Source organism: Schistocerca gregaria, chromosome 1 (genome assembly GCF_023897955.1).
Source record: "Schistocerca gregaria isolate iqSchGreg1 chromosome 1, iqSchGreg1.2, whole genome shotgun sequence".
Classification (NCBI taxonomy): Eukaryota; Metazoa; Arthropoda; class Insecta; order Orthoptera; family Acrididae; genus Schistocerca; species Schistocerca gregaria.
Genome location: NC_064920.1, coordinates 689,020,858 through 689,037,270, shown reverse-complemented (window position 1 = coordinate 689,037,270; position 16,413 = coordinate 689,020,858). Strand labels below are relative to the sequence as shown.

At 38.8% G+C, this 16,413-nt stretch overlaps 1 protein-coding gene and 2 non-coding genes across 3 annotated transcripts in view; 1 reads left to right on the top strand and 2 right to left on the bottom strand.

Moving 5' to 3' along the window:
* The window catches only part of LOC126268157 (uncharacterized), a 241,590-nt gene that overhangs the window by 183,878 nt on the left and 41,299 nt on the right, over positions 1 to 16,413 (bottom strand). The window lies entirely within an intron of this gene.
* On the bottom strand, positions 8,709 to 8,815 carry LOC126286354 (U6 spliceosomal RNA). Its single transcript, XR_007551688.1, has one exon. It is a non-coding gene; the product is annotated as a U6 spliceosomal RNA (small nuclear RNA).
* Positions 14,323 to 14,429, top strand: LOC126286343 (U6 spliceosomal RNA). The gene has a single exon (XR_007551687.1). It is a non-coding gene; the product is annotated as a U6 spliceosomal RNA (small nuclear RNA).

Here is a 16,413-nt window from a genome sequence, read left to right as displayed (position 1 = left end):
AGCTAAAAATCTCGCACAACCTTCCTGATCCGTTCGTCCTTTCTTGACAAAAGACCACTCTTTTGTGTAATCATCCGAAAACTGGCACTTTCTCTTTCCGTTCTTAGGAATTGTTGTAACCTTTGATAAGGCAAATTTATTAGACTGTAAACAGTAGACAATAACACTTTAGTCAACTAAGTAAACGTCACTATACACTTCACGCCCTATACACCTGCAGTAAACATTTCAAACATTACTAACTTGCACTCTTTCTTCGCATTACATTTAGAAAGAATCGGCTAATCACATCCCTTTTCAAGTGGGAACTGCCCGATTTTCCCGCGTCGCGCTGCTTAAATAGTTCGAACCCCTTACCACTGGAGAAGTCTTTAATCGAATGATGACGCTAGAGCTAGAAGATACTTGCATCATCGATACAGATTACGCAACATGCAACGCCATCAACCTTATCAACATAAACTTATTGACATAAATTAAAATAACTGAGACTGAATTTACACGTTACGCTAACAGATGGAGTTACTTCAGTACCTTAGTCAAGCTCGTAACAGTATTTTGCAGAATCGAGACAAAACTGGGTCTTGTGTGATGTCAGGACAAGAAGATCCATAAGGCTGACGGTCCCCATATATCGGAGCGGATGGCAACCCTACCTCTCTATCATCCATACAGAATACTGTCGAAGTCGACCAGTCAACAGCGGTAATGCCAGCAATATCACTACATTCATATGTGCCCCTGCTTGAAATCACCTCGACAGCAATACTGCAGCACGAACAGTCCCGAAGGTTTCACAGATTTTCCTCTGCAATTGGCAACACAAAAGTTTAAATTACAACAGCAGTGCGACAGGTGGATATCGTGTATGTCTACCTACTGCTATGAGCGGGACGTCGCAGCCGTTTGGTGCTGGATTGTTACCTTCCCATGCGAAGGCTCTAAACACTTCTGGGAAAAGTGCTTAACAGTTCTCACACCTTCTTATTCTAAGCAACAGATAGGCACTACGTGAGTTATGTACATTTATGTTCGCTTGTGGCGTGCTTTTACTAGACAGACTGTAATCATATTTACATCTGCGATATATTCGTGCATTATCACAATACAGGCCTAGAATAGATTTCAATTTGCTATTTTTGTGCAACATTTAGAAGAAACGGAAAACAGAGTTCCATTCCATTTTTTACAAAGTTGACCTGTTCCAAACGACATCACTGGATATACAAAGAAATAAGACTTTGAGTAGAGATTAACATCTCATCGTCAACGTCGTTGAAGGCGAAGCTGAAACTAGTTAGTTAGTTGTTCCAGACATCATATTCACAATCAACGTCATCAGAAGAAATCTAGAAAACATATATCTAAAACGAAACGTAAAATATTCGTGTAGTTACATGCTGTCGATTTACAGGTTTTTTGTTTTCAAAACAAGGACTAATTATTTCGATTCAAATTCAAGAGTTCCTGTTTGGTATAGACAGTATTGTTAATGAGAATCATCATAAATCTTCGTTTTAAAATATATCTGCTGTCAGAACATTTTATTCCCATGGGTAGATTGCAAAACAGTTTATGGCTATATATATCATCCTTTTCTACGTCAAAATTAGATTCATTAAATGACCCACAAACACAGACTTCAATTCTGCAGTCAACTAAAAGTCACTGTCTTGTAAAGCCGTGTGAAGGGCAGGGAAATCATTGTATATCTTTATCATCCAACTTCGTCTTTCACAATTGTAGTTTGTTTCTGAAGGCTGACATTTTGTCTAACAGTTGCCGAATTTTGCTCACGTTACCTTATATGGATAACAGAGTTTTTCTAAGTTTACGCAAAGATACGCCAGCTTCAAAACAAATTCACTGTCTGAAGCCTTCTCGGAATCCAAATGTTTCTCTTTACCAAGGTATGAATAAAGCTCATTCGTGAGTTCATACACCCTTTTCAGGACATTCTCCAGTGAATGCCAGCGAGTTCATGCTTCTCGGTGCCAGTTCTTCGTGGTGAGTAAAACAATGTGACCAAATAGCACGAAAGAGCCTCTTTATGTATCGTACCTTGCAATCCGGCGTAACGGCTAGCCATAATACGACGTCCATCTGTACACACGTCTACAGAATTCTCCTGTAAAAAGAGTGAAGTATCTCAAAGATGCCTATTGCTTTTGAACCAAGAGATGATTTCCTGCAAAGAAGGTCTTCAAATACTTTCGATAATGATCAATAGTTGGTGAAATTTGTTATCGTGTATAAACCACAGATAACAAATTAGATGTGCACCATTTCGGTTGTCTGTAGCTTAAACCAACTAAACAGCGAAATCACCATTTCCTTTGAATTTTCCAACCAACAAGTCATTAATGTCGTCAGGCACACAGAGTATCCGACGACTAATAGTTTTGTCAGGAAAAGGCACACATGTCAGTTACTTGGCAGCTGACTCGCCTGTCATAAAACATAAAATGTTCAGAGGAGCTGGTAGAAGTAGGGCTTCCGCCGTGATGTGTGATTTTTCGCTCTTTGCTACACGATAGGCAACTTTGTAAGGCGAAAGAAGATCCATAGTAGAAATCATAGCTTGTTAGTGAAAATTTACTTTTCTTCTCCCTGTAGGGAAAATATCCTCGTGGTTTGTTTACCAATTACTGGAATTTATCTCGTTTCCTGAAACAGTTTCATTTTAGTAGGCAGCATGCTTTCAGTAGCTAGGACTTTGAAACAAATGACGACTGTGATCGTCATTTGTCACTTTGGCCTTAAAGAAGTCCTAGTACTACACCTGAAACTGAAATTCAAGTAACTGTCGTTGTACTTCCTCCATTGTCATTGATTCACTTCTTTAGAACTGATTGACACGTTTGAAACGTCACGGATATTTAAAAGCTTGTCCATTCTGACACAGAAGCACAAATCACGGAAGCCAAACAACAAAACAATCTACATTCGACAAAATTGCTCTTCGAACTGACTGTTACTGAATAAAATAAATGAGTCGCGTAGTACGATTCGACTGTCGCCTACCAGTCTGCCATAGTAACTGCACTTACTTGACGGTCCGCTAGTTGTCACTACTAGCTCACACGTTGTTTCTTTATACGAAAAACAAATAAACCAAATTATTGCCGTACTTTCGTGCAGTCATCGCAGCGCCGCTATTGTATGGCTGCGATATCCCTGGGAGTCGCGACGCACAGTTTGAAAACACTGGTCTATCGTGCCTGCAAGGAATGGCGTACCATTCGCAACAATGTAGCGTGGTGTACGAGCAGTGGTCATAAAAAGACGCTAACCGGCAGGAACTGGAAACAAGTGTCACACATTGTCACGGTTTCAAACACGAATTGCTGCTTCCATCTGAACCAGTTTCCGAACAAGCACTGTGAAGAGTACCGCATGCGATGGACATTTGGATCCGACTACTTCGCAAAAAGCCGTTATTTACAACGACACATGAAGCTGGATATGTTCAACTAGCCAAACAACGCAGGCTGAAGGTGAGTAGCGTTGTCCGACGAGTTGTGATTTTGTTCCTTTACAAATGCTACAAGGCGTCGTGTGGATCTACGGCTCACTGTCACGTTTAACCTCTACACGTAGTGCACACTCGAGGTGGTTCTGTGATGTTTTGTGGACCTTTCTCGTATCAAAACCGGGGCACAAATTCAGGTTGTCGTGAATCCTTTCTTCTACATCTTCGAAATGAGTATGCTGTGGGCACTCCCGTCTTCCAAAAAATACACCAGCCGTTTTCACATGCCTGCACGTATACTTATTGGTTTGAATAACACGCATGTATAGCAACTTGACTGGTGCACTAAATCCCGGTATCTTAATCCTAGATGGGACTGTTCTAAAACAGAAGGCGACACGTAGCAACCAACTTCTTCATAATATAATAGGTGTATAGCATCCTGTCTGAGGTGTTTATGTCAAATTTTTCTCCTCTTCAGGTACCTTTCAGATATCGTCTAGTCACTTTATACAATGTACGGTTGAAATCTTTGCTTTGTTCTGTATCACATTCTGAGATGAAAATGATCAATGTTAAGCACTGCGCGCGTTCTAACTTGGGAGCTGCGAAAAATGCAGGGCGATTTAAAATGAATACAGCGATTTGCAAACAATTATAACTTTTAATTCACAGCGATAGTCGATAAGGATTACGGAGAATGTAAAAAAAAGTCAAAATTTCAATCGTTCAGCAAGCGTAGTGAATCGCAATACGGCGGACAGAATTCGCTCAGAGCTTGCAGCAACATGGTTCTCTGTTCCCCTATCCGAGTCGTATAGCGGGTAATTTGTTACCAAAGTGTTTGATTGCTTCAAATGAACTCAGCATGCCAAAGAGGAAATGTCCATTCCAAGGAAAACATTGAGAAAAATTGTTCTTTATAAAACGAGAGAGGCGTGACTGTGAAACAGAATGTGTAATTTGTAAGTGTTATGTTTCCATTGCACGTGGGGGACGAGCAGATAAAGAGCTTCGTTAGGTAGCGTAAAGCATAAACCAAACGTGTACTCTGCATACCCTTCAAAAATATCGACAGTTTTTTGTTCCAAATTCATTCAAAGAGGGAAAATCAGTAACAGCAGCAGAATTAGCGATGTGCTATCATACCGTTACACATCACATGTCTTTGAAATCAGTGGACTCTACTACTAGGCTAAGGTCCAAACTTAATGAGGCCTACTAGCACACCAAAAAATTTTAAATTTGTACATCGTGAATTCCAGTACTTCCGAGTGCAGTTGACCGGCAAAACAATAAATTTGCAAATGTACCTTTGCATTAAATCTTTTATTCGGCTATACACTGTAAAGTCTTGTGATAGTAATGTAATGTCTCCGCAATTTTCTCTTCCTCCTCTTTCTTTTAATAGGGCCACAGCCGCAACAGTAGATATTATTCCTCCTTGAACATAGTGTGACTTAACTGCCTTACGGGTAGCCGGTAATTGACGTACCTGAGTAGAGGCCCTGCTTCTGAGAGAGACTTCCAGCGTGGGCGGATCGCTGCAACGGTTCACAACCTCCCAACACGCATCGTTGACTTTTTCTGAAGCTTAAGAGAAGTGTCCCGGTTTCTGCTTCCAAACGTACGTCTGCTTTTAGGCAGTTTAAAAGAAATATCCCGGTCTCTCAGACAGAAATTATGGTAACCCTACGTCAAAGCCTAATGTGGATTACACTGATTACGCTCTTTCAATAAGATGGAACACCCCCACACTAGTGTGTGATGGTTCGCACCTTTTTAAACGGCTTCTGAAGAGTTAGATGGGTCGCGCTGGACGTGACGATGATGTGTTCTGCTCTTGATCTTCTAGATCTCCAGGTCTGACACCCATCGATTTCTTTTTCATATTGTTATATGAAAGACTATGTGCATATTCCTCCTTTTACAAAGACAATGCCTAAGCTTAAAATACACATTTCCAATGCGCTCACGTCGCTGACTTCACACATGCATCAGAATGTATGATGTGAAACATTTTATTGCTTAAATGTTATCTGTTTGATGAACGAGTCATACAGAACACATCTGAAAAAAAAGAAAAAAAGAAAAAAAAAGATAGTCAACTTTTTTTACCGAATCCTATATTCTTATCGATGTCCCAACATGCATTAAGTAGTTGTAGCCGTTTATAATCACCATATTCATTTTGAAATGCTCTGTTTCCTGTCGCCGTGCGGCCTAACAGTTGCGAAAATAGGTATTAGCTGTACAAGATACTTGCTCCTATCTATGTTTTCTTACAGCCATTATATTAAATTGTGACAATGTGAGAAGACTGTATTGCTGTACACTATAAACTAAACAATTACCAACTGAGTTACAGTTAACGAGATTCATTCGAAAAGCTAACTCTCTGATACAGTGGTCTCACGTGCATAAAAAAATCATCATACATAGTATGAAAGTTGTGCACTGTACATGATAAAAATCACACGTCCATATTCCAAATTGTGATGGTCAGGAATTTCAGCGCCTTGTGTAGCCTCTGTCGGCTACGATGCAGTCCTGCAATCGTTCATATGGACACTCACGTAGACAAGTAATTCTTGCAAGGTAACAGCCCACATCACTTCCACATGTTGCCGCAAACAGCCGAGTAATGTATTGAAAATGCAAGACAGATCGAACGCCATACTATCATAATCGACATACTTGACTGCTCAACGAGGAATGGAATTGTGGTCATGTTGGCAGGGGAAACGGGCAAACTCTTCTGAGGGCGTATTCGGCAAAGTGAGAAATGTGTGTACACCACTGTAGCCCTGGAAGAACACGAGCATGACATCGCAGAAAAGGCAATCGACCAAGATGTATCTATTCTCTCAGGTACTTTGAAACAGAAACAGACCATTTCATTTGCAAATATCAAGCAGATGTTTGGAAATTAGATCGTATGTGGATTAAATCCTCAGCCTCAAGATGGTTTTACAAATCCCTAAGGTAAGACGAACGGTGATGCTTTGTGGACTTTAAAAAATCATACGATTCATTATATAGATATACACTGTGCAATACACTAGAAGAGTTCACAGTGGGTGGAAATACAAGACAGTTGATTAAACAAACATTAACAGTTACCAGCTCAAAGTTAAATTCCAACGTGAAATACCTCAGCCCTTCGATACAAAAACACGGATCCGGCAGGGAGAAGGATTATCCCCCTTACTGTTCCATCTTGTACTAGAAAAATTAGACGAGCGAGCGATACTTCCACATAACACAGAAGAGGCAATTAACTCCCTTGAAAAACTCCAGGAAATATCAGCTAAAAGTGAACGGAAAATTTCTTATGAAAAAATTCAATACATGGAAGGTTCTCATCTGTACCTCTATGGATAACCCATGTTTACACAGTTTGGTAAAATGTCTGAAGTAACATAATTTAAATACCTAGGAGAAACCATCTAACCCTCTGGCCTAATCACGAAGCAAACAAAGAACAATCATTAAATTATGGAATAGATGTCGTAAAAGTAAATATCTCGTAATGCAAAATTAAAACAATATATCACAGTTGTCACACATGAAACATTATGTGCATGAGACTGTGATCATTGGAGGCAGATCATTAACTAAAGACACAGAAAAAGAAGATTAGGAAAATACACACCAAGGCGAAAACCGAAGCACCACGAAGCAATTATTCGACTGGGACGGATCGATAGGTGTGGCACAGATGCACAGACGAGCAAATGATTACAGTTTCAGTGAAACTGCATGATTCATTGAAGAGAAAGAGCTTCACAAGCTGAGCAAGTCAATAACGCGCTGGCAAGCAGTGACTTCGCTTACGATGATTGACAGAGCTGTTGATGTTCCCCTGAGGGATATCGTGAAAAATTCTGTCCAATTGGCGCACTATATTGTCAAGATGTCCATCTGGTAAGAGGGCTCTACAATTATGTTCCAAACGTCTTCAGTTCGAGAGAGATCCCGCAACTTTTCTGGCTGTGACACGGTTTGGCAACACGAATACAAGCAGTGGAAACTCTCGCTGTATGCGAGAGGGCATAATCTTGATGAAATGTAAGCACAGGATGGCATGACGCAAAAGGCAATTAAATAGGGCGCAGAATATTAGCGATGTACTGAAGTGAAAAGGTGCCACAGATGACAACCAAAGGGGTCCTGCTATGTAAAGAAATGGCACCGCACGACATCACCCTTTTTGTCGGGCCGTATGGCGGCCAGTAGTCTGGTTGGTATCTCACCGTGACCGCGACATCTCACCAGACGTCTTCGGACAGAAATCTCGTTGACTGGAGTGGAATTGACTTCAGTGATGAGTCTCCCTTCGAACCGATCCTAATGACTAGAGAATGCAATGGTTACATAAGCACAGTCGTGGGTAAAGCAGATAGCAGATTTCAGGTTTAACGGTATAACTTACAAATCACTTCTGCTACCCAACCTAGATTACAACTTAAGTGTGTAGGACGCACTTCGGTACCAAAAAGACCTAGCACATGATTTTGAATGTATACAATGAAGGGCAGCACGAATGGTCACAGGTTTGTTTGACATGCAGGAGAGTATATAGAGAAGGTGAAAAAACTGAACTGTAGACACTTGAAGCTAGACGGGAATTATCCAGAGAAAGTTTACTAACAAAGTTTCAAGAACCGGATTTAAATGATGACTTAATACTATGCACTACATATTGCTCCCTTAGGGACCGTGAGGACAAGTGTAAATTAATTACAGTACGCACAGAGGAATTTTGGTAGTAATTCCCCCCCCCCCCCCCCCCCCTGAATGGAATAAGCCCTAATAACTGGTGCAGGTGAATGAATGCATTTCACAGTGGTTCGCAGAGTACAGATAAATGTAGGCACTGATAACCAATTGCAAAAGCCCTCCAAAAATTCAACACTGCTACAATTGTTGGGGCCACGCATTTCTGATAAATCATGGCGACACTGACTCGCCTTGCAATATACGTGAAAATAGGAGCCAGAGCCGTTAGTGGTGCAATGTGCAAACTCGTTAGGTGCATTCGCGAGTGCCTGAATGGGGCGTGATTACTTTTCTTTTCCGAACCACCTCGCGCATTAATTAATGCGACTCATAACTCGTACCGAAGTACAGATTAGAATTTGTCGCTTGCAGGTTTACGGAGTACAGGGAATGAACAGATGTATTTGATTTGTAGATCTTCTTGACAGGGAAAAGTTTGTCACTGGGTTCAACAAAAAATGTGGAACGCTTCACGATTTTGCGTGTCATCCTTGCGCAGGGGCCATGCTAATCTTCTCTGTATCGTTCCAATTTTAGTATATGTACCGCCGAAGCGAGTACGGAAGGTAACTCTCAGAGCGATGTATATATACTTACACAATAGTGTCAAAACTACCTTCTAGTTGTGGTGTCTTATGGCGTTTCGTAACTTCTATAATATGATGCAGTTTGGCTGAATTCCTAACCTATTTGCTGCTATGGCCGTAGTCTAGGCTGATGCTGTGCAAAATTTTCACATTTTATTTTTTACACGGTGAAAAAAAGGCACGTTTCTGTACGAACGGTCCCGTACATTTACTAGCACAACTGTTGAGACCGCCATCTAGCAGTAGTCTCCAGAGTTGAGCTCTCGGAGCTATTAACTCTCGCGGGTCATTTTGCATAGATGTTGAATTAGCAACCCAGGAAAGCGTAAGTGAAATTACGGGCATCAATAAAGACCCTTCCGTATGTGCAAGTGCTACAAATTCGGCAAAACTGACAAAGCGTAATTTAATTTCCATCACGTTACAGTTCTGTGCTGCCATCTGCGGGCCACAATGCGTACCGTGACAGCGACGTGCTCACTTCATTCAATTTCCGTGCAACTGCAACAGCTGATTGGAATGGAAAGTACACGGATATTACGAAATTGTATTATAAAACCGACGACGGTTAGAAAATATAAGTTGACACTTGAACCCGTTAACTCGCTTTGGATTCGTCACTCTTTATTACGGAACTAATAAAAAAAACATGAAAACTAAAGCTGTCAAGCGGACAGAAACTACTTGCTTCTACTTCGAAATGATTGCTTATTTCATTCATCGTAATGATACAAAGTGCTCATTGAAAACTAAATTGAATTCATCTATTATTCTAATTTAGCATATTATGAATGTTGTTACATTTATGGTTTCATGTTATATGTAATAATATTTTATTTATGGACATATAATCGTAAATCTTTTCATGTCCTGTTTTCTACGTAACGCAATGTATAACAAATTCTATATCATTTTCATAATGATCAGATAAAAGGTTGCTAAGTAAATAAATAAATGAATAAATTGCCCACTATATAGTGCTGTAAATCGAAGACTAGGTTAAAAGGACGAAATTTATTTATCTTGTCCCATGTGAGCCAATGGTGTTAATAATTAAATGGGTTGAACCAAGAGTAGAAGCTAGGTGTATAATAATAGTATGAGTATATTCATACTTAATCATACTGTGTATAGGTTTGTGAATTTAGGTGAAAATAATTGAACATTGTGTGTTGTAATTTTGGATGATTAACGGATTTCCATTTTGTCTAATAAACTAGGGTGATTTCTTCAGTGTATTACGGCCACATAAAAGTGTAGCAAGTTCATTGGTTTATGGATTGGTAATGAGAAATAATAAAGTATGTTCACTATATATTGAACGGAATCTAATGCAGCATGAATACCAAAATATAGTATATAAATGTAATACGGTATATCTCTCAAAGGTATATTTTCCACAACATAAAATATAAGCCAGATAGTCCGTAAAGATATTTTGCACAGAACTTGGTGTGTATAGACAACAAGCTAACAATATGTGGAAAAACAGTCTGTTTCTGACTAATAGAAATGAAGTAGCCTCAATAGATCAATTAGCATGTGTTACCTGTTTCAGGAATGGAGGTGAGTTCTTTTGGTAGCCCCTTTCTGCATTCAGAAACCTTGTAATACAACAGTTTCATTTACTCTCACTTAGTTGTGGTGAGATACCTCTGGGATCTTACATATTGTTGTTACTGAGAGGAACATTTTGTGTTGAATGGGACCAAAATTATTGTTTTCAGTCTATTAAACACACCTCAATACAACTACTGTGAATGCCGACAACACTGAATGTATGCTAAACATTGAAAAACGTTTCATGTGGCATTGTCATGAGTTTTGAAATATGAGTAATTTAATCATATTTGGTTTCTTCTAACTTAGTTAATGTTTGCTATGTTTCACTATGTTAATGTTGGCATCAAATTCCCCAGAGCAAGTTTAAAACACACAATCATTAACACTCAGTATGCACAAAAAGTTCCCTCCAGCTCTTTTGGCTCATTATAACAGAGGGTGCTGTTCATTTTACATCCAAGATAATGTTGGGCTTGCATTTGATCTTAGCATTAGACACTGTTGGCAATGGTGAGTTAACCACTGGCTGTTCAGTTTGTTGGTAATGCAATGGAATATTGCAGATACCAGTTAAGACTACAGGAAAGTTGAAAACTGGGATACCAATTCAATATTTAAGTGGAGTGTAAGGGATCACTCAGTTTTTTGGATATCCAACTTAGGCCCATCAGGAGCAGTAGCAAGTTTATCTTTGCAAAAGCAACAGGTCAGTGCTTTAAGAGTGTAATGTGAAGAAAAGTTCAGAATCTAAAAAAAGCAATAGTTCTCTTAACTGTGGCTTGAGATAGCATGCCCTTAATTCAAAGGATCTAGAATTGTTACTATGCAACTGAATATGCAAATGAAAAATAAATGTTCTTTTTTTTACAAAAAGAATGATAATTAATTAATTTATTTACTTATGTATTCATTGAGGGATCATGTCACAGTGATAAAGAACTTGTCATTATACAATGTAAAGAAATAGCTCAAAACATACACACACACAATATAGAAGTACGATTTTAACAGGAGGTAGTCGGCAGTGATATTGATGAAGGAACTATACCAGCATTTGCTTGAAATGATTTAGGAAAACCTAAACCATAATGGCCATACAAGGCCTACTCCGTCCTCCCAAATATGAGGCCAGTGTCTGGACAAGTGCACAGCATGATTTGTTTAGTCCCTAGTGTAAATGTTCATTGGTTTACACACAGTTGGTTTCAGATAATATAATATAAAACAATTAAGCATTTCATCACTGCACACACTAAGGACACTCACTGCTGACTCCTGGACCATGAACAAGTACATCTCCATGTCCTCTCTGTTCACCTGGAAAAATTGAGTCACTCAGTATGAGTGAGGTGTTGAACTCAGAAGGCTGTAATGCATGACACATCTCAGCATATGACTTTCTTGTAAAGTGTAACCATGTACTGATGTGTGACAGGCTGTTGTGGTTATCTTCTCTCTAAGCGCTTTTGTGAGTCCTATAGAGCAGTCTTTAATTGTGTCATATACATTATTTATGAATAATGTTTTAGCTGCATTTGTAAACTGGTCTGTTTCAGTAATTTTTTCATCTCCTTAGGAAATTTATCATACAATTTTATTCCCAATATAAGGTGATGTTTTGAGTTTATGGTTTGATTTTACTTGGTGAATGAGAGTCAAAACTGGCTCTTGTTCCACATGTACATAAAGAAGTGTAATTGAAATACTTAGTAATATTTTCCTTGATATGCACAGGAGTTTGGTAGGTTTACTCACTTAGTGCAGTAAGAACAACCAGTTTATTTTTAGAGTTCTTTACAATGAACCTGACCACTACCTCTAGTAATTATTCTTATGGCCCTTTTCTGCAATATGAAAACTGTGTCCATCATTTGTGCCTTCAGTCTCAATAAAAGAATCCCATAGCTAAGAACTAATTGTATGTTGCAATAGTATCTCACCCCAAGAAATTGGCTGTTACCAACTGATCATAAAACCCATGATGATGAAACCCAAAGAGCATAACACAATGATGATGTCCTTTTTCCCAGCAACTTTCTGTGTTCATACCAACGTTTAATGACAATCAGTATTCATCCTTAGAAACTTCATGTTCGTTACATAACATATAGTTTTATCATCTATGTTTAATGCAACAGAGTTGTTTTTCCTCCTTATGATGAAGAGCATATGTTGAAAGTACTGATACATTGTTTCCTGGATGTACAATGATGAATTGATCAGTCTAATGAAGGTCTAATGAATATATAATTGGTCACATTGTGTGCTAAAAATCAGTTGTTTTATATCTACTTCAGGGAATTTGATACAAACATTATCACTGTGAAATCTAGCATATGTTAACTTGTTTAGTATACATAATTCAAAGCAGATACTAAATTTAGTGAAGTGTTAGCACATATTCAGTGCTATTGATATTAATGGTAGCTTTAATGTGATTTTGTGTTTAACAGACAGTAAATGCTATACATAAAATTCCAAGTGCCGTATCACCACATGTAAGTAACACTTAATGAAACTATTGAATTATAAGGTATCTGAATGCCAATAAGAGATATTAACAAGAAGTCTCTCCCATTATGGCACAGACAAGACTGTCTTTCCACACATCTTTGACTTATTATCTGTATACACCAAGTCCTGTACAAAATACCCTTTATATGTAGGTCATCAATGTATTGTATGTTGCTTATATCTTATGTTTTGGAGAATTCATCATTGAGAGATATATTTAATTTATCAGCTACATATTTGATATTCGGGCTGCTTTATATTCTATTCAGTTTGTCATTTCGCTGTTGGCTATACATAACTTTTCTGTAGTTCTAATTTGTCAGTCTCTCCTTTGAAAATTTAGGAAACATATAAATGTGTTTCAGTTTTCTTGTCTATACTGATGACATTTCATCAATATATTATGAAGGGCAACAGTTTAATTCTAGTAGTACCACACTAAATTACAAACTTAATTAAGGTACATTCCGTTATTAATGTATGAACCAGAAATCTTTACCTAAATTCAAAAATCTAACACAAGGTATCATTCAGTATAAACATCGGCCTAGTATTATTGTAAACTTAACTCCCGCCTGAAGTTCAGTCCAATTTCAAATCATCACTTTAAAAGGTACATTTATTTCGTTCTTATATACGCATATCTTGGATTTACAGAACACGATAGTGGGCAAATACATTTCTAAGTACAAGCGTGTAGTGTACGTCTGGTTGTCACCTCCCGTTTTCTGGTGTTTTATTAGTTTCGTTGTAAAGCGTAATGAATCCAAAGCGAATTAACGGGTTCAAGTATCAACTTATATTTTCTAACCGTCGTCGGTTTTATAATACAATTTCGTAATATCCGTGTACTTTCCATTCCAATCAGCTGTTGCAGTTGCACGGAAATTGAATGAAGTGAGCACGTCGCTGTCACGGTACGCATTGTGGCCCGCAGATGGCAGCACAGAACTGTAACGTGATGGAAATTAAATTACGCTTTGTCAGTTTTGCCGAATTTGTAGCACTTGCACATACGGAAGGGTCTTTATTGATGCCCGTAATTTCACTTACGCTTTCCTGGGTTGCTAATTCAACATCTATGCAAAATGACCCGCGAGAGTTAATAGCTCCGAGAGCTCAACTCTGGAGACTACTGCTAGATGGCGGTCTCAACAGTTGTGCTAGTAAATGTACGGGACCGTTCGTACAGAAACGTGCCTTTTTTTCACCGTGTAAAAAATAAAATGTGAAAATTTTGCACAGCATCAGCCTAGACTACGGCCATAGCAGCAAATAGGTTAGGAATTCAGCCAAACTGCATCATATTATAGAAGTTACGAAACGCCATAAGACACCACAACTAGAAGGTAGTTTTGACACTATTGTGTAAGTATATATACATCGCTCTGAGAGTTACCTTCCGTACTCGCTTCGGCGGTACATATACTAAAATTGGAACGATACAGAGAAGATTAGCATGGCCCCTGCGCAAGGATGACACGCAAAATCGTGAAGCGTTCCACATTTTTTGTTGAACCCAGTGACAAACTTTTCCCTGTCAAGAAGATCTACAAATCAAATACATCTGTTCATTCCCTGTACTCCGTAAACCTGCAAGCGACAAATTCTAATCTGTACTTCGGTACGAGTTATGAGTCGCATTAATTAATGCGCGAGGTGGTTCGGAAAAGAAAAGTAATCACGCCCCATTCAGGCACTCGCGAATGCACCTAACGAGTTTGCACATTGCACCACTAACGGCTCTGGCTCCTATTTTCACGTATATTGCAAGGCGAGTCAGTGTCGCCATGATTTATCAGAAATGCGTGGCCCCAACAATTGTAGCAGTGTTGAATTTTTGGAGGGCTTTTCCAATTGGTTATCAGTGCCTACATTTATCTGTACTCTGCGAACCACTGTGAAATGCATTCATTCACCTGTACCAGTTATTAGGGCTTATTCCATTCAGGGGGGCGGGGGGGGGGGGGGGGGGAATTACTACCAAAATTCCTCTGTGCGTACTGTAATTAATTTACACTTGTCCTCACGGTCTCTAAGGGAGCAATATGTAGTGCATAGTATTAAGTCATCATTTAAATCCGATTCTTGAAACTTTGTTAGTAAACTTTCTCTGGATAATTCCCGTCTAGCTTCAAGTGTCTACAGTTCAGTTTTTTCACCTTCTCTATATACTCTCCTGCATGTCAAACAAACCTGTGACCATTCGTGCTGCCCTTCGCTGTATACATTCAAAATCATGTGCTAGGTCTTTTTGGTACCGAAGTGCGTCCTACACACTTAAGTTGTAATCTAGGTTGGGTAGCAGAAGTGATTTGCACGCAATTTCCTTTGCAGAACGATTGTATTTCTCTAGTATTCTGATAGTAAACTAACATCTGTTCTCTCCTTTACCCACAACTGAGCTTATGTGATGCTTCCATTTCATTCCTCACTATGTGTTACTCGCATGTATGTGTTTACTGATTCAGCTGTGACTTCTAATATTATATTCATAGGCTACTATGTTTTTATCATTTTTGAAGCATTCTATTTTACATTTATGGACATTTAAATCTACCTGACAATCTTAGCACCATTTTGAAATCTTGTGAAGTTCTGAGTGAATATTTTGCAGCTTCATTTTCACTGTATTTAATGCAGATAAGTATATCATATGCAGAAATTCTTAGTTTTACTATTAATATTGTACTCAAGGTCAGTAACACACATCATGAACAGGAAGGGATACATCACTCATTTAGGGTGTGTGACAGCCCTGAGTAGTAGTTTATTTTACGTCCTCTGCTCCTAAACTTCAGCATTGCTATATTTGTTTACGGAGTACCAATGGTTAGCTGTGTAACTTCAGTTACGAACTTTGCTGAAGTGTTTAAGTAGCATACAACACAAAACACATGCGCAAGTCAAATATTCAATAATAGTAAATATCTACTATTCTTCAATAGCACTTTTACTGAAAATTACCACTGTAACAACGAACATGGACATAATACAAGGCATTCAGAAATTTTTGTTACACACTTCTTGAATTTGTAGAGGGGAGTGAGTATGTGACATTTTGAACATGTACCTATGCCTGGAAATGGTACAACAGTGGTTTTAATTCAGATGTGTAACACATGCACATCTCATGAGGGAAAGAGAAAAATCTCAGAGTTGCTTCCCCTGGTGTGCAATACTGCAGACAGGATGATGCGTGCTACATAAGACCGTCACCTGTAGTCACTTAACATCGGCCTTGTTAAGAAACTCCTGTAGGGACAGAGGGAGATCTACTGGTATGAGTTCTGGCCGCTGCGTTAGAAATTGAAGAGACACCAGATCGGATAGGGAGTGTGTACCAGAACGTATTCATGGGTACAATGTCTGTAATAACTCTGGTAGTCACAACATCAAGCTGTTGTCATAATGGATCAGTACTGTTCTGCATGTACTTATACCATGCTTTTTTTGTTTTGTTTTTAATGAATGTTTTTTTGTTATGTTTCCTAT